This window comes from Nuphar pumila, chromosome 8 (genome assembly GCF_984573655.1).
Source record: "Nuphar pumila chromosome 8, dmNupPumi1.hap1.1, whole genome shotgun sequence".
In the NCBI taxonomy this organism is placed as follows: domain Eukaryota; kingdom Viridiplantae; phylum Streptophyta; class Magnoliopsida; order Nymphaeales; family Nymphaeaceae; genus Nuphar; species Nuphar pumila.
Genome location: NC_143256.1, coordinates 104,967,524 through 104,993,787, shown reverse-complemented (window position 1 = coordinate 104,993,787; position 26,264 = coordinate 104,967,524). Strand labels below are relative to the sequence as shown.

Here is a 26,264-nt window from a genome sequence, read left to right as displayed (position 1 = left end):
AAGAGGAGCTTTAAAAATCATACAAAGCACAAGGGAGAGTGTCCCTATTTATACACTTCAAGGGACCACAAGGGGACTCCCAATAGTCGTTGGGAGCCCCCAATGACTCTATGGTGGGGCCCCCTATGTGGTTTAACAAAAAGAAAAATTAAAAGAAAAGAAAAAAAGAAAAATATAGAAAAAGGAAAAGAAGAAAATAAATACCCCTATCAGGTATTATGTGAAAATACCATAATACCCCTATCGGGTATTATGGTCTATTTGAAGGAATATATATATATATATATATATATATATATATATATATATATATATATATGTTAACACCCCCCCCCTCTCAAACTTTACGGGGAGATGATGGAAAGTTTGCCAAGGAGAAACAGGAAGTGGGGAGCAAGAAGCGTTTTAATAAAAAAGTTTGCAAGCTGATATTCGGATGTGACATATGGCAATGTAACTGTCCCACGAAGATACTCATCATGAATATAGTGGAAATCCATTTTTATATGATTGGTCCGCTCATGGAAGGTGTGATTGCTGACAATATAGATGTCATTTTTGTTGTCACAGCAAAGCTTCGAGTCGCCGGAAATTTCAACTCGAATATCTTGAAGAAGACTTCGAAGACACACAAGTTTCATTGTAGTAGTTGCCATAGCCCAGTACTCAGCCTCAATAGAAGATAACGCGACTTTCTTTTGTTTCTTGCATCTCCAAGCAATTAGAGAATCTCCTAAAAGAAACAAAAAACAGTAGTTGAGATTCTGTCATTTGGGTTTGCTCCCCAGTCAGCATCAGTATAAGCAAGCAAATTTAATGAAGAGAGTGAGGATAAAAATAGCCCTTTAGTTAGAGTATTTTTGATGTAGCGAATGATTCGAAGAACGATACTCATATGTACAGTTGTAGGAGCATGCTGAAATTGGCTAACAGAGTGAACAACGTGAGCGATGTCTGACCTGGTGATAGTCAAATAGGTGAGAGATCCAATGAGTTGTCTGTAGGGTGTAGGAGCTTCTAGTAGAACCCCATCCTCCAACCGTAGTTTAACATTGATAACCTCTGGAGTCTCCACCTTTTTATCATCTGAAATTCTAAATTTAGAACATATATCTGCAACAAGCTTTATTTGTGATAATATATACCCTCAGGGAGAGTATGCAACTTCAATGCCAAGAAAATATCTGAGAAAACCTAAATCAGACATATCAAAATTATCTTTGAACATATTTTTAACATTAATAATACCAATTTCATCATTGCCTGTGATGATCATAGCATCAACATAAAGTAAGAGGATTACAATACTATTACTTGCACTTTTAACAAAGAGAGTAGTGTCAGTATAACATGAACGAAATCCCAACTTAATCATGATAGTACTAAATCTATCATACCAAGCCTTAGGGGCTTGTTTAAGACCATATAAGGCTTTTAATAGTTTAAGAGTTTGACCTTGTTCAACAGTAATTCCCGACGGAAGATCCATGTATACTTCTTCATTTAATTGGCCATTAAGAAAGATATTTTTAACATCTAATTGGAATATAGGTCATTTCTTAGATGAGGCTACAACAATTAGGGTTCTGACATTAGTCATTCGAGCTGCTGAGGCAAAAGTTTCTTCATAGTCAATGCCATATTCTTGTGAGTATCCCTTAGCTACTAATCTTGCTTTATAGCGTTTTAAGGAACCATCACTTTTTGTCTTAACTTTGTAGACCCAACGACATCCATTAGCTTTTTTATTTGGAGGAAGTTGAACTATTTCTCAAGTTTTAGCCTTTTTTAAAGCATCTAGTTCTACCCTCATTGCTTCAATCCAATGTGATATATTTTTTGCTTGATTATAATGAGAGGGCTCATAGTATGAATGTAAGGCTATTAGACAAGCTCTATAATTAGGTGAGAGAGATTCATATGAGACAAACCTATTAGGTGGAATTGATTCTCTAGAGGATCGCCTAAGGGAAGTTTCTTCTAGAGTTTTCGTTAAGTCACGAGAATTTTTATAAAGCACTAATAGGTTTCTCTTGCTCACGCCGGGTATAAACATGGAGATTGTCACCATGAGATGGTGATACCTCAATATTATGTGTATCTTCACTATTATGTGTATTTTTTAAAGAGTCATTATTTATATCTTCTAAAAGATCATTTAGAAACATATATTCAATTTCATTTTGTTTGTCTAATATTTCAAATCCGTTCTCATCTTCTAAAAATGTCACGTCTTTTGAGACATATAACTTATTGTTTTTATAGTCAAAGCATTTATATCCCTTTTGATTTTCACCATATCCTAAAAATACACATTCAATTGCCTTTGGTGATAATTTATCCCTTTTATGTAAAAGGACAAAGCATTTACATCAAAAAATACGAAGGTGATTGAAATCGGGTGTCATTTTAAAAAGTTTTTCATAAGAAGAGATATTATTTAATTTTGAGGACATTCGATTGATTAAGTGGAGGTTAACACGACTTCGGCTCGAAATTTTTTAGGAATATTTTTAGAAATAAGTAATGATATAGTGGTTTCTAAAATATGCCTATGTTTTCTTTCCGCTAGACCGTTTTGTTGGAGAGTTTTTGGGCATGATCTTTGATGACAAATGCCATGTTTTAAATATGTTTGAAATTCATTTGATAAGTATTCTCCACCAGAGTCGGATCTAAGAATGGATATGTGACTTTGAAATTGATTTTTGATTTTTTGCACAAAATTCTTTAAAAAAGCTAAAGACTTTCGATTTAAGATTAAGAAAATAGATCCATACATATCTAGTATAATCATCAATACATATCTAGTATAATCATCAATAAATGTCATATAGTATGAATAACCACCTTTAGATAGAACCGGAGATGGTCCCCACACATCCGAATGCACCAATTCAAAAGGTCTTGTTGAGATAAAGGTTCTCGTAGGAAATGGAATAGACTTCATTTTTTCAAAAATACAATATTTGCAATTGATATCTTTTTCTTTACAAAATTTATTTCTAAAAGGAAAAAGATACATTTTAAAGTAACTTGGATGTCAAAGTCTTTTGTGCCATGTTTCAATACTTTTATCTTGGACATAAGTACAAAATGAGTTTGTAGGGAGCGTCAAATGATCCATATAGTAAAGATCTCCCTTTCTATGGCCTTACCCAATCCGCTTCTCGGACTGGAGATCCTGCACAAAGCACCCTTGAGATGAGAAAAATATTTCACATCCATGGTCGACAATTTGGGAAACGGAGAAAAGGTTGAGGTTTAGTTTAGGAACTATTCTTACTTTTGGAACAAAGAAATTTTGAAAATTTTTAAGATCTAAAGTTCCAATGTCATTTATTTTGAGAAAAGTTCCATCGGCTGTAGAGACACAAGATATTTTTGAATTGGTGCATACATTGGTTAAAACACTTTCATGGGGAGTCATGTGAAAAGAAGTTCTGGAATCTAAAATCCAAGAATACGTATTGGGAGGTAACGAAGAGGCAATGGCAACACCGGAGGTGGAGGAAATAGCCTTTAAGATTTGTTGGAGAGCCATGAATATTTGTCTAAGTGTGTCCTTGAGATCCCCGTTTTTGCCTTCATCTTCTTTAGTGGAGGATTACTCAACAGAAGCCACCTTAGGCTTGAAAGTTTCATTTAATTTTAGGCATGCAGGCTTGATATGTCCCGGGCAGAGTTACCGGAAACGCCTATAGAATAGGGGAAGCGCGCTTCCCCGGGACGCGTTTCGGAAGCGCGAAACGCAGCGCTTCCGAAACGCGAGGGGAAGCGCAGGTTCAATTGAGGAAGCGCGTCCCCCTTTAAAGGGAAGCGCGTCCCCCTTTAAAGGGGTACGCGTACCTCTTTAAAGGGGTACGCGTACCTCTTTAAAGTGGTACGCGTACCCCTTTAAAGGGAAGCGCGTCCCCCTTTAAAGGGGTACGCGTATCCCTTTAAAGGGGGACGCGTACCCCTTTAAAGGGGGACGCTATTATGGAAAGGTCGTGTTTGCCCTTAAAATTTTTTTTTTAAACATGAATATATTTTTTACCGAGGTTAAAATGGGTATTTTATAAAACCCGTGAAAAAATAAAATCAAAAGGGGCTTAGGGTTTTGTTTTTTCACGCGTTCCGACTCCTCTCTCTCTCTCTCTCTCTCTCTCAGTCTCTCTCGAGTTTTCGGCGAGCTCCGAGTTCCGGCGACCTCAAAAAATTCCGGTGGCCTCCACCGACTTCCGAAGATGAAGATGTTCACCTTCAGGTACGCTATCCCCCTCTCTCACGCTCTGTCACTCTCTCTATCTCTCTGTCGTGCGAGCTCCCCTCCAGTCAGCAACACTCTCGGTGTAGATCTATCGCAGGGTTTTTTTTTTCAGGGTGTATATCAGGGTTCCTCTGTCTCCACCCGGCACCAGCACCAGCACCATGAAGAAGAAGTGCGAAACATGGGGGGTGCCCTTGCCTCAGCCACCAGCAGCCATGAGAGAGGAAGAGAGAGTCCACGGACAGAGGTCATGACCTTTGTCTTAGCCATTTAAAGACCACTGACCAACTTGGTGTGGGTCTGAACTCTGAAGACTCTGAACCAGACTGAGTCGACCAAGGCCACTCAGTCCAGGTCTGGCGGGTTTGCACCCAGACCAACTTGATCTGGGTGTGACCCAAACCGAGTGTGGTCAAAAGAAAAAAATAATAAAAATAAAAACAAAAAAATATGGAAAATTGAGGCAATGACTATTTTCTTCATGGTGCTGGTGCTGGTGCTGGTGCCGGGTGGAGACAGAGGAACACCCTCTATCTTCCGCCCCCTCTTTTCCTCACAGTGGGCGATAGGGACAGAGGGTGGCCCTATGTCCTCCCCCCTTTCTCCCTTTTTTCAGACGATGTTGACAACCACTGTGGTTTTTGACTCGTCTATTTCTCATAACTATCAAGGGTTTTTTTGTTCCTGTAGATCAAGGGTTTGTTTGTAGTTTTTTTAGTTTCTGATTCATTATCGCAGCCGTTTTTTTTATTCATTCTGCATGAAGCAGTGGGTTGTTTTTTATTGTCTCCATGATACTAGTCTATTGATAGCGTAAGAAATGTAATATTAACTTCTTATCTAAACAGATGGTATGCATTCGTCACAAAACTTTTCTGATATAGCTGGCTGCTGGATTGTTAATTTGCATTGGCCATTATGTGTTGTAGCTTCTTATTTAACTCTTCAGTTGTTTATGATATGATGGTGATAGTGTATGATTTAGCCGAAATGCAGCACGAATAGATGCACTGAATCCTACAATGTCAGTGCTTAATTGGTGGCGTTTTTATGGTGGTGATACACCGGAGTTGAGAGCATTAGCCATTAAGGTTTTATCTCAACCTATTAGCACATCTTCTGCAGAAAGAGTGTGGAGCACCTATAGTTATATTCACAATGTTAAAAGAAATAGGCTCAATGAAGATCGTGCTGATACCTTAGTGTATATTCATTCCAATCTTCGATTGATTGACAGGTATAATTAAACTGTGTTGTACTTTTGTTTTGGTATTTTTTTTTCTCTTTTTTTATCATTGATTGTTTATTAGCATTCATATTTTATATTCTTGTTATAAAAGGTGCAACAATCGCTATAAAGAAGGGCCTAGTCGAAAATGGGATATCAATCCAGAACTTCCTATTGTAGAAGAAAATACGTTGAGATTAGAGGATATGCGATGGAGAGATTTGGATGATAGTGCACAACAATCAAGCACTATTTCCAAATCCAAACATAAAGATGCACAACCAAGAGCTCCATTACCTCCAATAATTATACGTACAAATGAAGTTCAAGAGGATACAAATCAATCCATCAGAGCTAGTAGAACTGCAGATATACAAGAGCGACCATCAGTTCCTCATGGTCGGATTGATCGTTTCTTTAGCCGGAGACCTAGGCAAGGTATGTTGATATTGTGTTTTTTATATTTTAAATTATGGTTTTTGAACATTTTAACTTTTTAACGTATTCATTATAGGAAATGAAGGAAGGAGCAGAAGACATGGACGTGGAGGACAAGATGCACGTGATGATGCAGAAAGTTCGCGATCTATTGTTGACTTGAAGGGGAAGAGAAAGATGACAGATTAATGAACTCTTGAATTATTATTTTTTTTTTATGATGTAGTTGGAGTTGTCCAACTTAAAAACTTTTATGTTACTTTTTTGTCATGGTCTTATAATATTTTTTTGGTATACTTTTATTTTGAATCTTGCATGATGAAGTGAAGTAGTGGATTATGTTAATTTTAAGGTTAGACTTAGAGTTTAGAACATTGTAGCTTATAATTTATAATTTAGAAATTTATAGTTTCTTAGGTCGCTTCCGGTTCGCTTCCTATGTCGCTTCCGAGACGCTTCCTATGTCGCTTCCGAGACGCTTCCCGGTTCGCTCCTAAGTGGTCCCACGCTTCCCGCTTCCTAAATTTTTGAAAGTGCCTCGCTTCCCGCTTCCGCTTCCCGTATCGCTTCCCGCTCCCGCTTCCTCGACTGGCAACTCTGGTCCCGGCTCATAACAATGATGATATATAATTATCTTCCTTCCACCATTCCCTTGTTTTCCAAAATGAGGTGGCTTGTATGTTTTAACATGATTACCGGGTTTACATACGGCAAGAACATCATCCACACTTTTACTCATGCCATGCCGAGTCTCTTCTTGAGTAATTTCGACAATGACATCCTCTAATGGAGGAAGAGTGGATCTATGGAGTGAGGATCTTACTTGTTCAAATCCGGGACGAAGCGCAAATAAAAATTGAAACAATCTATCTTGTTCCATTTGTTTTTGTCTATGCTCCATATCCTCCATAGCCACCCATTTAGGCTCTAAAAGAGCCAATTCATCACACAAAGGGTTTAGAGCACTATAGTAATCTTGGATGCTCATATCCTCTTGTTTTGTAGTTCTAACTCTCTTGCAAAAAATAGGCTCTTGCAAGATCTTTTTGGATATACATACCCTTCATAAAAAACCAAGCTTCATTAGCTCGGCGAAATTTTGCAATATTTGCACATACCTTGAGTTCAACGTTGTTCATAAACCATGGTAGGATTTTTGCATGGTTGCTTTTCCAATCTTTCATTTATCGATGATGGTTTTTAATTGCTTTGAGGCGAGCATCTCCCTCAAGAGCTTTTTCTTGACCTCCTTCAATATTTGTGAGCTTAATTTGGGGTTCCGGAATGATCCCCATTACATAACCCCAAAGCTTCTTTCCTTTGAGATTATTTTTCATTATGGATGCCCACATCATGTAATTTTTTCCATTGAGCTTGAATGATAGGTCGATCTTGGTCTCCATTGCTTCAACAAGAAGATATATAAAAAGAAGTGGGGAGAGAGACAAGATTTCACCTTGGAAGAATCAGATGGCTTTGATACCATGTAATGAAGTATACAAATGAATCAAGAATGCAAATGCACTCACAATGTCTAACAATGGACTTGGCACATAGGCACACAAAGAGGAAATCCACTAAGGGATAATACGAAAAGGCCTTACAAGAAGGCTACACATAAAAAGAATATACTCTTTTTATTAAAAGAGGAGCTCCAAAAATCATACAAAGCACAAGGGGGAGTGCCCCTATTTATACACTTCAAGAGACTACAAGGGGGCTCCCAATAGAGTCGTTGGGAGCCCCCAACGGTCACATTTGTGACCGTTGGGGGGCCCAACGACTCTATGGTGGGCCCCCCTTTGTGGCTTAACAAAAAGAAGAAATAAAAGAAAAGAAAAAAAGAAAAATACCGAAAAAGGAAAAGAAGAAAACAAATACCCCTATCGGGTATTATGTGAAAAGAGGATAATGTTAGAAAGTGACTTTGAATATTTTAGGTTCGATAATGAACCCATACACATGCACATTAAGTGCGAATATACCCACTCAAGGGAACAACACAAGCACATCAAGTGCTAATACATAAACCCATAAAAGGGATAAATATGACTTAAAGTCATAAGTTGAATATTATTGAAGAAATAGGGAGAAGAGGGTAAAAACCCTATACAATGGAGCATAAGCTCCTCCAAGGAGTGAGGGAATTACAAGGGGAAAGCCCCTATTTATAATACAAGCAAGGAGCCACTTAGGGGGCTCCCAAAGGAGTCGTTGGGAGCCCCCAACGGTCACATTTGTGACCGTTGGGGGCTCCCCAACGACTCTTTGGGGAGCCTCCCTAGGTGGCGCAAACCACTAAAAAAGAGAAAAAGAAAAAAAGAAAAATAAAAGTAAAAATTACAAACATATTCCAAATAGAATATGCGTAAAACTGTGAAATGACTAAACTATCCCTATGCCTATAAATAGAAAAATATATATTTTATATATATAATTAGGATAATACATATGCATATATACCATATATGAATATGTATTATCCTTTATATATATAAAATATATATAAGATTACATAAGTTGAATGATACATTTTAACACCCCCCCTCAAACTTTGCGTGGGGGAACGAAAAGATTGAAGAAAGCAGGAGGAAGACTCTCAAGGCTTCAAGAGCCTTCCGTACGAATGTCATTGCAAATGTCTTCCTCCAATGTCTTTAACGATGAGCACCTTCCATGATCTATCCAAGGTACTTCTTTTCCTCTTATCTTCAAGATCCTGTGGAACAACAACAAAGAAACAAGTAAAACATATCTTTGCACTTTACTCAATTAGAACATTCCTAACAAGGTGCAAAATTTATGCATAATAGGAAAATTTAGAAAACCAAAGTTTCAAAAATCAAATATCATGTTAAAGAGTGAGCGAAAACGAATTGCAAGAATGCATAATGCATTCATAAGGTCCAATATTGGACAAACACAACCCCACAATGGAAAATGATAAAATGGTCCACTAAGGGACACCACAATAAGCCTACGAAGAGGCATATGCTTTATTGAATAAGGGTCTAAAAGGCCATAATGAGCATATGTATATACTATCATGAAATGAATTAACACTTAAATAAAATCATTAATGAACATGCTCTAAACATACTTTAGTCAAAATGAACACGGATGCAAATGTTCAATAGATCTTCTCCCTAAAGATGTGAAAAACTCTATTGTTGATCTATGTCAAACAATTGTCATATATAAGAAGCATGATTTGACTAAATATATTAAAGCATCCACCCAAGATTCAAAAATGAATATCATTTGAGACAAAAGACTCATTTTGCATATCAAATACAAAATATGCCGAAAAACTGTAAGCACTTAATATATAGATTAAATGCCAAAAAATCAACTTGATTTTAAAATATGCATATCAAAAATATGATTCACTTGAATATCTTAAAACACAAGTCATGAATGAAATTTTGCAAATTTCAACAATAGTTCATCCATTACAAACAACTACCTCATTAGTCTTTCAAAACCCATAAATCAAGTGTATAAGCTACTAGATCAAGAATATAAATATAATGCCATTAAAGGCCAAAGACACACACAAAGGTGTGCAAAAGAACCTCTTGTCTACATATAATAATACTTGAAATGAGTGCATCTACGACAAGAACAAGAGAATACACGCCAACATGGACCAAAAGCATCTCTTGTCTACGTAAAAATACACTCAAAACCAAGTATGTTCAGCTACTAGAACAAGAGTAACAAGTCAACCATGGGCTAAAACACAATACATCTCTTGTCTACATAAGATGGCACTTGAAATGAGTGAAATAAGCCAACCATGGGCATACATCTCAACGACTAGAACAAGGACACAAATGCCAACATAGGCTAAAATCACACACCATGGTGTGAATCAACGTGCCTTGTCTACACATAATAACACTCAAAACAAGTGTGTTCAGCTACTAGACCAAGAGAGCAAAAGTCAACAAAGGGCTAACAACACACGAAGGTGTAATAACATTCTTGTCTCCATATGATGACACTTAGATAAGGGACTATAAAAGGAGAAGACTTTTGAGGCAATAAAAATTGTAATGACAAACATATAAATAAAACCTTGAAACAATATTCTTCAAAAAGAATACCCATAACAATATCATTTTGGAATAAATGTGTGAATATACACACACCAAGAACACTTGTGCACAAAAGCACAAAACATAAATGTGCAAATGCACTCATATGATTCATAAACAATAAAAGGTTGGGCAATAATCCCCAAAACCTTGATTTTAATATACCTTAAAACATTTAAGGTTTTAAACACCATATATCCATCACATTTACATATAAATGAGAGCATCCATTAGATCAATGGCCAAAAGAGAAAAAATGAGTGACACACTCATAATTAGAGATCATATAACAAATCATTTTAGAGTCCCAAGGTACTCATAACTCACCTCAACAACCATCTATAATATGGCAAGTGGACAATCTAGAATGATATAACACGAGGTGCCCATAACTCACCTCAACAAACATCTCTAATAAAACAATAATAAGGTCAAACAAATGATGCATTAAATAACATGTGATGGACAAATATAAATGCCACAAAAAGGCAATAAACACTTTTAGGAATCATTTTTCAAAGAAAAGAGGACCGATTAAAATTGAATCAAAGGTCCAACATAATTAATCACAACAATATGTCATATGACAATAATGTTGTATATATACGAAATTATGTTTAATCATGATCATTATAAAAAGACTTAATCAACACAACATGAAATATTTAAGCTATGTCATGTGGGAAAAAGGATTTGGAATAATCCAAGAAATAAATCAAGCCTTTATAATTAGCAATTTATATGTATACCAAGATGCAAAATGGCAATAATCTTAAATGTGCAAATTTAGGACAACATGTACTAAAATATTACGGAAGCATTTATAATGATAAAAGAAACAATCTTACAAGTCCATTTAGGGATAAAAACAAACACAAGCCCTAAAGAAGGCAATAAAAACATCTCTTTATTGAAAAGAGAGTACTATTTGAAAATGTCTATGGATAGACAATACGCATACAAGCATAAATATTTTATTAAAGAAGTGTACAAAGACACTTTCACAATCACTTGAACAAAATACGCAAAAAGCGTAATAAAGGAAAACATGTAATAAAGCATGTATTTCATAAAAAGAAACAAATGCTTGAGACTCTCAAGCTTTAATTATGTAATCATATGCAATTTAAGACAAGGAAGACCATATTATGGCCAATGTAGGCATCCTTAGAGGAAAAATCAAAATAATGAAAATCTTTTATACCAAAGGATGCAATAGATACACTATGCACTCTATAGAGTGTGAGAAGATTTTTAAAATAAACAACAAATATTTAGATGCGAGAAATTCTCATTATATCAATATATATATATTATATATATAATTTTTTTTTTGTTTTTCACAAAAAAGCACTAAAAACCATACACAAGAGTTTTAAGCAAAGATCATTAATTTAGCAAGAAAATATATATAAAAAGTTAATTTATAGGTTAATCACGAAATTCTTACGGAAGAATCATAAATCTCACATAATTGAAAACAATTTTAAAAACATAAATTACTATTATATGTAATTTCAATTTTGAAAAACATAAATTACTATAATATGTAATGCGGAATCGATAACTTATATAAACAAGAATTATATATTTGAACAATAAACACGTTTACCAAAATTAAAAAGAGATATTTTTAAAATATACTAAAAGGAAATGATTCAACTATCAAAAAACACTAAATGTGCAAAAAATAGTTTCATAATGCATAATATGTTAAGAAAAGAGATACATACCGAAAAACTTCCAAAAAAAGAGAAGGAACAAAGAATACTTCACCATTTCTTGAGCACCACGCTTTCCGTTGCGCCAAGAGACAACCCCATCATAACCGGGCTCTGATACACATGCACATTAAGTGCGAATATACCCACTTAAGGGAACAACACAAGCACATCAAGTGCTAATACATAAACCCATAAAAGGGATAAATATGACTTAAAGTCATAAGTTGAATATTATTGAAGAAATAGGGAGAAGATGGTAAAAACCCTATACAATGAAGCATAAGCTCCTCCAAGGAGTGAGGGAATTACAAGGGGAAAGCCCCTATTTATAATACAAGCAAGGAGCCACTTAGGGGGTTCCCAAAGGAGTCGTTGGGAGCCCCCAGCGGTCACATTTGTGACCGTTGGGGGCTCCTCAACGACTCTTTGGGGAGCCTCCCTAGGTGGCGCAAACCACTAAAAAAGAGAAAAATAAAAAAAGAAAAAGAAAAGTAAAAATTACAAACATATTCCAAATGGAATATGCGTAAAACTGTGAAATGACTAAACTACCCCTATACCTATAAATAGAAAAATATATATTTTATATATATAATTAGGATAATACATATGCATATATACCATATATGAATATGTATTATCCTTTATATATATAAAATATATATAAGATTACATAAGTTGAATGATACATTTTGACACATAATACCCCTGTCGGTTATTATGGTGTATTTGAAGGAATATATATATATATATAATGTTAACAGGGACATCTTGAATGATCCAAGTATTATAGCCTTTTTAAAGCTTCCAACTCTATCCTTATGGCTTCGACCCACTCTGAATGTTTTTTAGCTTGAGCATAGGTTGAAGGTTCTACGTATGAATGATTAATGCAATGAGTGCTTTGTATTTTGGAGAAAAAGAGTCATAAGATACAAACTTCTTAGGTGGTTTAGAGATCTTAGATGACTTTCTAGTTTGAATTTGAGATTGTTTAGCATATTTTTTTAGTGCACATGGTGATTTGAATCCTTATGCCTTTAATAATGCAAATAGTTTTGGTTTCTATGAGAATGCTCTTCGTTAATTATAGGACCATTATCAAGATTACACTCATTTGTTATATCAATACCATAATTAAGATCATATTTATGGTCATAATTTGGAATCAAATCAAATAAAAAGGAATACTCAACTACTTACTCAGCCTTTTTAAATTTAAAGAAACTTTCTTTTTCTAAAAATGACACATTTCTTGAAACATACAATTTTTTACTTTTGGGATCAAAGCACCGATAGCCTTTTTGGTTATCTGCATAACCTAAAAAAGCACAGGGAATAGCCCGAGAGAAGAGTTTATCATTTCTGTTAGTAAAAACAAAACCTTTGCATAAAAAACTCTCAATCTAGAGTTATCAGGAGCCAATTTAAAATGTTTTTCAATTGTTATGTTTTTCAAAGAAAAAAATGGCATTCTATTAATACTGTATGTGGCAGTTAGAGCTCCTTTAACCCAAAAATCCTTTGATACTTGGTTTGCTATTAGTAAAGTTCTAGTTGTTTTTATAATGTGTCTGTGTTTTCGTTTGGCCAAATCATTTTGTTATGGTGTGTGAGGACAAGATTTTTGATGTGTGATGTCATGTAGATTTAGATAATCTTTAATTTTTTTTTATAAGAATTTCCCCCCTAAATCGGTGTGAAAGATAAAAATGTCATTTTTAAACTTATTTTTTACTAAGTTGTGGAATATTTGAAAATATAAAGACTTTGGACTTATGCTTAAGGAAGTAGATTCAAGTATGCCCATAGAAGTCATCAACAAAAATCACATAGTACACATATCCACCTTTTGATATAACTGGTGCTGGCCCCTAGACATCCGAATATATTAACTCAAGCAGTCTAGAAGAAATAAAAGTTTTTTCATGGAATAGTTTTCTCTTTATCTTACTAAGGATATAGTCTTTACACTTAAAATTTTCAAATTACATTTTTTTTTTCAGATTTGGAAAGTATTAAATTTTGAGTACATTAAGATGGCCAAGATGTTTCTGCCATAAATCCAAGTCAATTTTCTTAACATTGCAACAAAAGGTACCCTTAGGTATTTCTAAAAAATTCATGTAGTAGAGGCCTCCTTCTCTATGTCCTTTCCCAATCAGCTTCCCTAACTGGCGATCCTACACCCAACAACCATCAGAAGAGGAGACATTACATCAATGATCAGATATTTGAAAATCTGACAAGATTTAAGTTTAATTTAAGAATATATCTTACTGTTGGAATAATAAACTTTTTAAAATCTTGCAAAGTATTTTCAAAATTTTCAATTCCTTTTATTTCAAGAGATATATCATCGGTCGTGAAAACATTTGATACACTTGAATTAAACATGACATTCGGATAAAATGTTGTGATTTAGGGTCATATGAAAAGAAGCACGAGTCAAGAAGCCAAGGAGTTTTACTGGGATCAGAGAAAGAAGAAACCATGACTCCAATTGAAGATGTTCCTTTAAGAAGAGGTTGGAGAATCTTCATAAGTTGTGACATAGATATAGGTGCATCATGAGAATTTTTGGTTTCATTTGATTCTTGAGACAAACCAACCGAAGCTACCTTCTTTTCTTGCCTCTTTTTAAATATAGGACATTGAGGTTTAGTGTGTCGTGACTCATGACATTTATAAAAAATAATTTTTTCTTGTCTTATTCATTGCCTTATTTCCAATAAGGCCTGTTATCGTACTCATTTTCTTGTTTCCAATGAGGTGGCTTGTAAGAGCACATGTAATTTCTGGGTTTAGAGATGGATAAAACAGAGTCGTCATCATTTTTCAAAGAATGCTCTTAACCTATTTTTTTCCATACTAACTCTTCAATAGTGTCAACAACGAAAGAATTTTTTTCTCCATAGAGAAGAGTCAATTTGTTACTCTCAAACTCCGGTCTCAAACCATTTATAAATTGATAGAAATGCTCTGCATCAAGTTGTTTTTGCCGAAGTTCTACTGTTAAATATATGTATCATATATATATATATATATGTATCATATATATATATGTATCATATATATATGTATCATATATATATATATGTGTGTATCATATATATATATCATATATATGTATTTTTTTGTTTTATCGTATTTTGGTCTTTTCATAATATAATGTAAGTTGTGTACAACTTATATAGGATTTTTTATTTTCTTAATTTTTCTTTTTTCTTTTTTATTTTTTATTTTTCCTTGTTTGAGACCATTAGGGGCCCCACTTGTATAGACGTTGGGGCTCCCCAACGTCTATCTAGTGGGAGCCCCAATCTTTCTCTCTCTCTCTCTCTCTCTCTCTCTCTCTCTCTCTCTTGTATATAAAGAGGTGTTACCCCTAATTCTTGTAAGTGTTGTTACGCTCTCTTAATAAAATTATTCCTTTTTGCCCTTTGACATTACCCCTTTGTGGGTTTATGTATTTGCAATTAATGTGCTTGTGATTTTCCCTTAGTGGGTTTGTGTATTTGCACTTTATGTGCTTGTGATTTCTTGTTCATTATTGGATCTTCAAGTATTATGACTTGTTATTTGTATTTTCGCCTATTTTCTTTCACGTATCAAAGCTCGGTTGTGATCAAGCTATTCTTTTGGTGCATCGGGAAGCATGTCATTCAAAATTTGAGAAAGTGGTGAGGTATTCGTTACCTCTCCTTTCTTCTCTTCTCTTCTCCTTGGATTTACTCGGTATGAATTTTATATTTCTTAAGTATTCTTTGTGTCATTTAGCTCATGCATTATGTATGAGAAAAATATTTTTTTTCTTTATCGTTTATATACATATATATATGTATAACTTATTTTCTTTATCGTTATATATATGTTATTTCTTTTAAATTAAAATAAAAACAAAATGTATGCGTTAAAATTTTTAAAATGATATTTTTATCATCATTGAACTTATTTTTCTTATCTTTTTTGCTTATCTTAAGAAAACTAGATATATGTATCATGTTTGAATCTTGAAATTTTTCAAAACTTGCTTTAATATATATATATATATATATATATATATATATATATATATATATATATATATATATATATATATATATATATATATATATATAATCATGTATGAACATGTGTTGTTGGCCTTAGATGGTTTGTATGAACCAATCATGATTATAAAAGTCAATCATGTTCATATCTTAAAATAATTTGATAATGATGTATTTCACGAAGTGTAATTTTACTTGAACTTGTGTGTATAACAATAGTGATGACATTAGGTATTTGGAACTTATGATTATATTGTTTTACTCATGGAATTATCTTATATCCTATGTTACAGGGATTCGGCTAGCAGGGTGCCGCACCCACGTCGACGCGACGTGGGTGCGGCACCGGGTGCGGTCAACCCAACCCTGGGTGCGGTCAATGCACCCAGGGTCATTTTGGTCCATTTTTTTGGACTTAAAAAAAATTGCCAAGAATTTTTTTTTTTAATATATGTCACAGGGATTCTCCAACTAGGTGACGCACCCGCACCTGATGCGGGCCTCAAATTTTGTTTGTTGAAAACTTTAAAAAAATTATAAAAAATATCTAAATATACAAATAAATAAAGAAATGCTTTATTGATGAAATAACAACCAATAAGAAATAGGAAATCTCAAATAAGTACTAAAAAAGATGAGATTAACATATAAAAGTAACTAAAAACTTATTATATAATTGGAAAATATATGAGATTAACCAAAAAAAGCTAAAATATACTAAGAAACTTATTACATAACTGAAATAACTGGAAAATATATGAGATTAACCTACAAAAGTTAAAATATATGAGATTATTCTACAAAATATGAGATTAACATATAAAAGTAACTAAAAAAATGATTACATAACTGGAAAATATATGAGATTAACCAATAAAAGAAAAAATATACTAAGAAATTGTTTATATAACTGGAAAATATATGATATTAACCAACAAAAGTTAAAATATATGAGATTATTCTAAAAAATATGAGATTAACATAGAAAAGTAACTAAAAAACTGATTACATAACTGAAAAATATATGAGATTAACCAACAAAAGTTAAAATATACTAAGAAACTGATTACATAACTGAAATAACTAGAAAATATATGAGGTTAACCTACAAAAGTTAAAATATATGAGATTATTCTAAAAAATATGAGATTAACATATAAAAGTAACTAAAAACTGATTACATAACTGGAAAATATATGAGATTAACCAACAAAAGTTAAAATATACTAAGAAACTGATTATATAACTGAAATAACTGAAAATATATGAGATTAACCTACAAAAGTTAAAATATATGAGATTATTCTAAAAAATCTGAGATTAACATATAAAAGTAACTAAAAAACTGATTACATAACTGGAAAATATATGAGATTAACCAACAAAAGTTAAAATATATTAATAAACTAATTACATGACTAAAATAACTGAAAAATATACGAGATTAACCAACAAAAGTTAAAATATAGTAATATACTAAGAAACTTATTACATAACTGAAATAACTGAAAAATATATGAGATTAACCTACAAAAATCTTTTTGATTATGTCTCAGAATCTTGTTGTAAAAATATATATATATATATATATATATTTGTGCCTTGAGGCATAGAGGGCCGTGCCTCAAGGCGAGGAGTGCCTTTTGCACCTCAAGGCACATTTTTGATAACACTGGTTCGTATGCATGTCTTTTGTATGAGATATGTGGCTTTAAGTTACTTAGATTATTGCATATACATGAGTTCCTTTGATCTCTTTACGAGAATGTATGTACTTGGATTTTCGTATGGTTCTTTGAAAATCTCTATATATACTTTGGTTCTCTTTAATAAGCGTTGATTGTCTCATAGTAGACTTGTGAGTTAAATCTAAATAGCTTCTTTCGAGATCATATATATTGTTTTTATCTTTTCTTTAAGAGTCATTGGATCTTTTACATATGATATGCCTTAGTGCACTTATCTCTTGATTGATGTATTCATGAACTCTTTTTTGAAGAATTGCTTATAATGAGCATGATTATTATTTGCTTATTGAGATTGTAAAAATTGTCATGAGACATATTGTTGGACATATGATTGCACTACATCCATTCTAAGATTTCATCTTATTTATTAAAATTTAAAATTTGGAACTTTATATGTTCAAATTAGTTCTTTTTATGAACTAGATCAAGTTAGCTCTTTATATAACTTGCTTATGTTAACAATGCTTATAATTATGTGAACATATGAGTCCAAGTTTTTCATCTACCATTATTGAATTTGATTTGAATTTTTTTTTTCAAATTTGTATTTTGTTTGGAAAATGATTTTCGTGAATATTCATTGCCTTCTTGTGGCATTTGTGTTGTCCATCACAGACTTTTATATAATGCATCAATCTTCTTGGCCTTATTATTATTGAATTAGAGATGTTTTTTGGGGTGAGTTACATGCACCTCGTGTTATGTCAGTTTAGATTGTCAACTTGTAGTTTGACTCTAACTGACAGTTATGTAATCTCTTATTGTGAGTGTGATGTATCACTCATTTGTTCTTTGGCCATTGACTTTATTATTGATGCTTTTAATTATGTGTATCTGTGATGACTATCTATTTTTTTGAAACCATGGTGTTTCGAAATGTGGTTAAAATTGATATTGATTGCATTAGTGTGTTTCTATTACAAGTCTTCTTACCTCGGTTGTTTTTTCATTTTTATGCTTCTTATCTAAATGTCATTATATGTAGACAAAAGATGTTTATTCATGTAACGCCCCGAAATTTTAACCCAAAATTTGAAGATTTTTTTTTTTTAACAGCGGAAACAAGAAATAATATAGGGTTAAGTATTTCAAGACATTACGGTGGAGAGAAAACGCAACACATTTATCTCATTCCATTTATCAATGAAAATTAACAGAGTCATAATTTATATGAACAGTTAAAAATTACAATAAACCCAAGCGATTCCTGGAACAATAAATCCAAAAACCTCGATCCGATGCCTCATTCTGCAGCCGCTCATAAACCATATTCTTTACCTGAAAAAAATAGTAAATTGATTGGAATTAGACTACCACGTCTAAGTAGGAAAACTGTAACTCTTAATGCAAGTACATCATGAGTCAAGTATATGATGTGGGTGTCAAGTGTAAATCTTTAGTATATACAATAGCACGTAAAGCAATAACAGTAATCAACAGTCATATACGTGAGCAGGTAGTACATGGTATGCAACATTAATAAGCAAGTGAGTTAAGTTATGCAACAGCAATAACAATAACATGCATAACTTTCATGTAATAGTTCAATCATCTCATATTTACCCATTTCAGGATTTCAGTTCATTTAAATTTCAAAATATAGAGCATGCTGAAAGAATATGCACATGTCCCTTGAGTAACTTCACTCACTGTGATACCTAACTGTTCTAAATAGTATTTATATTATCTTATCCCGCGGGTACACACGGGCCAAGGCAACCATCACAGAAGAGAACGTTCGGGGGTATATTATTCAAAGTTGTTTTATTAACCCGAACATTCTAACTGTGACTGAAATCCTAAGGGAGCGGCCAGTGACCGAGAGAACCTCCCAAAGGCCAAAACCAAAAATAGGATGCATCCCTAACTTCTGCAGAAGAACAAAGAGCTACCACCTAGGACATATTGGTAGTCCGGGTCCCCCCCAACTCCGAGGACTGGGGACCATCGAGTCACTTTAGCTCGAAACAGATAAACATATGTCCCCAGAGTTTTGTACCACCTACCCTCTCCAAGGTAAGCCCGAATCTGAGTGGGTTAATCTTTTCATTTAATTATGTTCCCGAAGTATGGGGCATTTCCCCAACTTCCTTCTACTATCATAGCAGTAAAATTCCCAACCTTAGTCATTTTACCAAGGTGTATAAACCAGTCCCAGACCTTTGTCATATTGATTGCATAACCCACCCAAAGTGCTTCGGTGCCTTTAAACCAGTCAAGCACGAATGCCCCGATGCCTTTAAACCAGTCGGGCAACCATATTATATTTTCTTTTTCCATGTGGATTCACATCATAACTTCGATGGTCTATGCCTGACCCTCAATACATTCGCTTGACATTCATATGTCCATAACAAACCGACCCATAGGTTCGGTTATCAAATCATCATTCATCATCATTATTATTATTTATTTATTCTTTAATAGAAAAATTGCCACAACGCCTCCATGTATAAAAAGGGTGGCATGCATTAAAAGCTCTGCCAACAAGCAAAGACACTCTTGGTGTCCCTTATTGAGCATGCAGGGTAATCTTAGAGATTTGGTAATACAACTATATACATTTTTCCAAACACCTTCTCATTTGAACATTTCACAAGATATATAACTTAGTTGGCATTTAATACTTTCAGCAAATATGTAGTGTTAGGAAATAGTATTTCAGAAAAATATATACAGTTTAACATGCATATGAACATTGGAGAATAAACATCTTCATGGCCATTTGCACCTTCTAGATGATATATACTTAATGGCATTTTGCCTATTTTAAGGAATATGCAATTGAACATGCTAAATTATGCAGCTTAGTATATAAAATTGAATATCATTTTACCATTCAGCTAAATAAGCATTTGAGCATTAGCTTAATATACAGCTTCATGTAACAGTGAATAACAACCTAATATGCAATTAAGTTTGCATTGAATATCAACTTGATATGCAGCTTTGTACGAAATTGAACATACACTTACTATGCAGTTACATAGGCATTGAGCATCTAACTAATATGCAGCTTCATATGGACCTGAGCATCCACCTATAAGCATCTAAATAGGAATTTGCATATCAACTGAATATGCCTCTAAATATTAACTTAAATTTCAACTTAACATGAATCAAACTAGATTCTCATGTATACTTGCTTCCAAGGTTTCTCCCACAACAGATTACCAGGTATGTATATTTAGAAATAGCAAATGTTTCAATCCGTTTCCAAACAATTTTAACAATCCCATAAAATAAGCATGTTGATTCCTAATCCTATCACATGATGTTGTGAACCTATAGATTTCATTTAACAGAGATCACTGATATCACATATAGGGCTAGTCAAACTAAATTTTTCAGAATCCTATGATGAAACAACAAAATAGATTAACATGATCCTCCTTTGAGATCCAACAATAGTATGGCTAGTATGACCATTTTACAGGAATCAACAATTGAGAGAAGTCTACATTTTCAGAGGCTCACTTAGCACACCATAATTACAAATAGGTTTTTATCATTCTTATCATCATAGCACGCAAACCAATAACTCAAGTACCCACGTCGGGTAACTCATTCATATATTGCCCTCTTAGGCAAATCACATATCCATATATCACTATATACTCCATCGTATGTGTGAAACCAATTTAAAAACCCCACTCCTCAACACAACTATCATACCACATTCCAGCAGTTCAAATAATACATTTTCTGACAGAAAAAAATAGTTTAAGCAGATGTAGATCTGTCCCGACACCAGAGAAGCCTGGCGAATGCAATTCACTGTTTAAACATATTACAAAGTCTGATCTGTTGTTTCAACCTTGAAATCACGCGAACCAGATTCTAGATTTCTTGAAAGCCATGTGGTATAATCACAGAACCACTATCTGAATGTATAGTCATTTAAATGCATAAGAGCCTAAGTCAATTCCAAAATCCGATAAAGAGTTTTAACATCATATGTATTTATAAAGACCTAGAAGTGTTTAGTTTATAATCCTCAAATCAATTTAACCAACCAATGAGGCATTTCAAACTCAAGTCATAATATATACTTTTGTCAAGGATATGCAGATCAGAAACTATCAATAAAGTCAGTTCGCGAGGCTGGTCGAATTGTACACCATTCTATTGACCTGAATTGAGCATAAGGATGCCATATTTTACAAGTGAAACAATCGTGATCGGTTAGCAGAAATTAATTTAACATGTTTATATTCTCAAAATGAATAGACGCAAGAATCGGTTAACAAAATTTACTATAAGTAAGCTATACGTTCAGAATGAAACCGACACATTCGGCTAACCAAGAATTAACCTAATGATGAAATGTGTTACCGAATAAAACTAACATGATATCGACCAACCGAACTCATATCGACATGGTATGTGTTATGTGATAAGACTAACATGATCAATCAACAGGGATTTCATCAGCATGATAAAGCATACAAAAATTTCAATGTTTCCTCCAACCAAATACTGGAATGAACACCCCTAAATTATGTCATCTAACCCCCAAGAATCAAACCCCCAAATCTGAGGTTATCAAATACAAGAAATCGGAAACCCCACGGTTGGGGCGATCCAGCCGAAACTCCAAATCGATCGGATTTGGGATTTTCCAGGTTAGGGTTATGCAAGAACCCACAAATCGATGGGATCAGATATTCCCGAGTTAGGGTTTGGCAAGAACCCACCCAAATACGAGACTTAGGCTTTTCCGGCAGCCAAGAATCTCATCAGACACTCGGTGCATGCCAATCACAGGGTTTCTCCCTGACCAACCCAATCACACCCAGACTAATTCAATACCCAGCAAGAAGAGATACAGGAATCCTACCTGTTTCGGCGCTCATAAGTTGCTGTTGCGGAAGGAGGGCCGCCGGCTCCGGTGAGGGTGGTTGCTGCAGCGAGACATCGGGAGTCGAGGAAGTATGCGAGGGAAGGGGAATCGGCAGCATCACTGCTGGCTGCTGGAAAGGAAACGGGAGGGGAAGAGCGCAGGGGGGAAGATGCAAAAGGGTGTCGGCTGCCCCTGCTGGCGCGTGCAAAAAGCGAGAGGGAGCTGGGAGGAAGAGGAAGGCATGAGAGGAAGAGAGGTGTGGGAGGGGAGTAAATAAGGCAGGTGGCCCCGAAACGGAAGGAGGTAGTTACCTCCTCCTCCCCGGCGGCTGCGCACACCCCTTCCCCTCTCACGCCATCGTCTGGCGTTAGGGTTCACTTAGAACCCTACGCAGCATATCGGGAAGCCCAGTATCGGGTAAAAAAAAAAATTAAACACTTACCTTGCGTACGCGGGGTGCGGCTCGTGTTTGGATCCACGACCCGGGATCCAACCGAGTGTTGGATCCACGTCCCTCTTGCGATGTGGATCCGTGAGTTGGATCCATATGGATCCAACCGTAAATTTATTAAAATTATTTTTATATATATTTATCTATTTATTTCTAATATATGTATATGATAATATATATATATATATGGACCCGAATTGATATGGGTCCCGGATCCGAATCGTGGATTCCAGCAATCTATTATAGATCCAACATTAAAATTTTAATTAGATCCATACAACATTAGAATCTCCGAGGTCTCGGATCCAAAAGAAATATTGTGGGTCTAAACTTCGCATAAGCTACTACGGATCCCTTGAAAGTGTTATAGATCCGATATTGAAATTTTCCTTACTAAAATCCGGTTTTAACATCGTGGATCAACTCCATTTGTCCTGGATCCAATATCCAATATGACCCTGATAGGGAGGATCCAATATCAAAGATCCAATCCATTTGCTTAAAATTCCTTATTGGTTATCCACTTAAAATGTTTGAGATCTGTTAACTAAGATTCAAATGGAAAAATCGAAGTTCTGAACAGGGTATAAAGGTTCCAACATTGAAGATCCAAATAGAATATCCGATATCTAAATACAATTAACACATACAATAATAAAAATTATCTGATATTCAGTTCAAGAACATAAAATTCAAGTTTATTTATCGGATAAAATTCACGGGTATTACAATTCACACCTTCGTGCGTGATTTTTAGCCCATTGTTGGCTTTGTACTTTTGCTCCAGTCGCTGATATACTTGTTTTTAGGTGTCATTATATGTACACAAGAGATGTTTATTCGCACCTTCGTGTGTGATTTTTAGCTCATTATTGGCTTTATACTCTTGTTCTAGTCACCGATACACTTGATTTTGAGTGTCATTATATGTAGACAAGAGATATTTATTCACACCTTCATATGTGATTTTTTACCCTTCGTTAGCATTATGCTCTTGTTCTAGTCGCTGATATACTCGTTTCAAGTGTCATTATATGTAGATAAGAGGTGTTTTTACACACCTTCGTGTGTGTCCTTGGCCCTTTAGTGGCATGTTGTTTATGCTCTTGGTATAGTCGCTGATACACTTAACATTTGAGGTTTGAAGGACTATGAGGTGATTGCTTGTGATGGTTAAACCGATGTTCTAATTTGAAAAATTGCCTAAACCCATCTTCTTTTTCATGAGAAATGATTGTTAAAATAATTTCATGCATCTTGTATTGTAGTTTGCTCTTAATATTTGCGAGAATGTAATTTTTCACAAATTGGTGTTGATTTGCAAATATCAAATTTTCTTTATTATATAAGATTTTTAAAATTTCTCTTTGAAATTTTTAAACTTTTACTACTTGTTTCTATAGAAAATGTTTATCGATAAAGTTCTTTCGCATACTCATGATAATATTATTCTTTATATTATGAGTCTTTTGTTTACCCCCTTGAGGGTTTTGTAAATATGTCCCTTACGACTTGTGTATTGTTATGATATGGACGATTGGTTTATAATTAAAGGAACTTGATGCATTATATTAAATTCCTGCTTGTTATATGCATTTTTATTGATACAAATAGTTATCCTTTTATGTGCATTAAGAATGTTTTAATTGCATGATGCATATATGGTTTCACATAATTATATGCATGAAGTTAATTAGCTCTTTCTAAATCTTTTGTGATGCTTACTCTCTTTTAATAAAGAACTTTTTATGCCTTTGTGTATGTTCGCTTCTTTGGGAGCAATCTCTTATGCTTTTGTGCACGTATCTTTCTTTAAAGAATATAGTAGGTTTATCAAGTTGTATTTGAGCTTGATCCTCTTGACGACATTTTCACATTATGCTTGATTAAAATGTGTAGAATATTTTTTATGCATTATTGTTTTATCTCTATTTGATGAATCATATGCTCTTTAAATAATCAAATTTTCTCATGATCAATGATTCTTAAGCATTTTGGTTATAAATAAAGATTTATTATTTCATTTGGTGTTCTTCCATTTATACCCTTTTATGGGTTTTGTTTGAAGTGTCTTTAATAGATACTCTTTTGAGAGATTCAAGTGCTTTTGTGGAAGACCACCATTTCTCACGATCGATGTTATGGTTTCTTAAAAAATAGGTTGATTCAATATATCTTGTTTGAAAACTTTTAATTTTGTTTTTAAATTATATTTTACAAAGATATTTTCTTGTATACTTGGAGCTCTCTGGTTTGTTCTACAGGTTCTTAAAGATGAAATGGAAGAATACCGTTGATACATCATGGAGATAGTCAATGAAAGTGCTTGGAGATGATCAATATTAAAGATAACTGAAGGCTGACAATTGCAAAATTCTCTGATGTGCTATAAAGATGGTGATTTTCATTGAAGACTTGAATCCTTCCCTTCGAATTTTCAAACTTTTTGTCCTCCCCATGTAAAGTTTGAGGGGTGTGGTAATATATATATATGTGTGTGTGTGTGTGTGTTTTATCCAAAATACTTGATAGGGGTATTTTGGTCTTTTCATAATGTAATATAAGTTGTGTACAACTTATTTAGGATTTTTTTTCTTAATTTTTAATTTTTATTTTTTATTTTTCCTTGTTTGGGACCATTGGGGGCCCCATTTATTTAGATGTTGGGGCTCCCCAACGTCTATCTAGTGGGAGCCTCAATGGCTCCCCTTCTCTCTCTTTCATCTTGTATATAAAGGGGTGTTACCTCTCGTTCTTGTAAGTGTTCTTACACTCTTAATAAAATTATTCCTTTTTTGCCTTTGGCATTACTCCTTTGTGGGTTTATGTATTTGCACTTAATGTGCTTGTGATTTTTCCTTAGTGGGTTTGTGTATTTGCACTTTATGTGCTTGTGATTTCTTGTCCATTATTGGATCTTCAAGTGTTATGACTTGTTATTTGTATTTTTGCCTATTTTCTTACATTTATATCTTCCGGGCAATGCCATTTAGGCTCAATAATGGATAATTCTTCCCAAAGTTTAGATAATTCATTGTAGTATTACCTAATACTTTTGTCTTTTAGAGTCATTGTCTGAACCTTGTTTTGTAAATTGCACACATGTGCAATACCTTTAAGGAAATACATATTCTTAAGGTATTACGAAGCTTTGTCGGCATGCTCAAATTTTGCGAGACTGTAGCACTTTTTAATATCTACGCTATTGATTAGCCGAGACATAATATTGGTGTGCCCCATTCTTCACTATTTTCACTTTTTCTCATAAGTAGCTAGTGCCTTAGCCTTCTCATATATGTAAGAGGTGCTTCTTTTTCGTTATCTACCTTTGTAAGAACTAGTTTAGGCTCCGGATTGAAACCATCAATTAATCTGCATAATCCCTTTCCCTATATGTGGTGTTTCATTATTGAAGACCACATTACAAA

At 34.1% G+C, this 26,264-nt stretch overlaps 1 protein-coding gene and 1 long non-coding RNA gene across 2 annotated transcripts in view; both read left to right on the top strand.

Moving 5' to 3' along the window:
* Window positions 1–26,264, top strand: part of LOC149830117 (2-oxoglutarate (2OG) and Fe(II)-dependent oxygenase superfamily protein) — a 70,523-nt gene that overhangs the window by 35,146 nt on the left and 9,113 nt on the right. The gene's annotated exons all lie outside the window — the stretch shown is intronic.
* LOC149830118 (uncharacterized) lies at window positions 4,811–6,491 on the top strand. The gene is made up of 2 exons (XR_016433629.1): window positions 4,811–5,918; window positions 5,995–6,491. It is a non-coding gene; the product is annotated as an uncharacterized LOC149830118 (long non-coding RNA).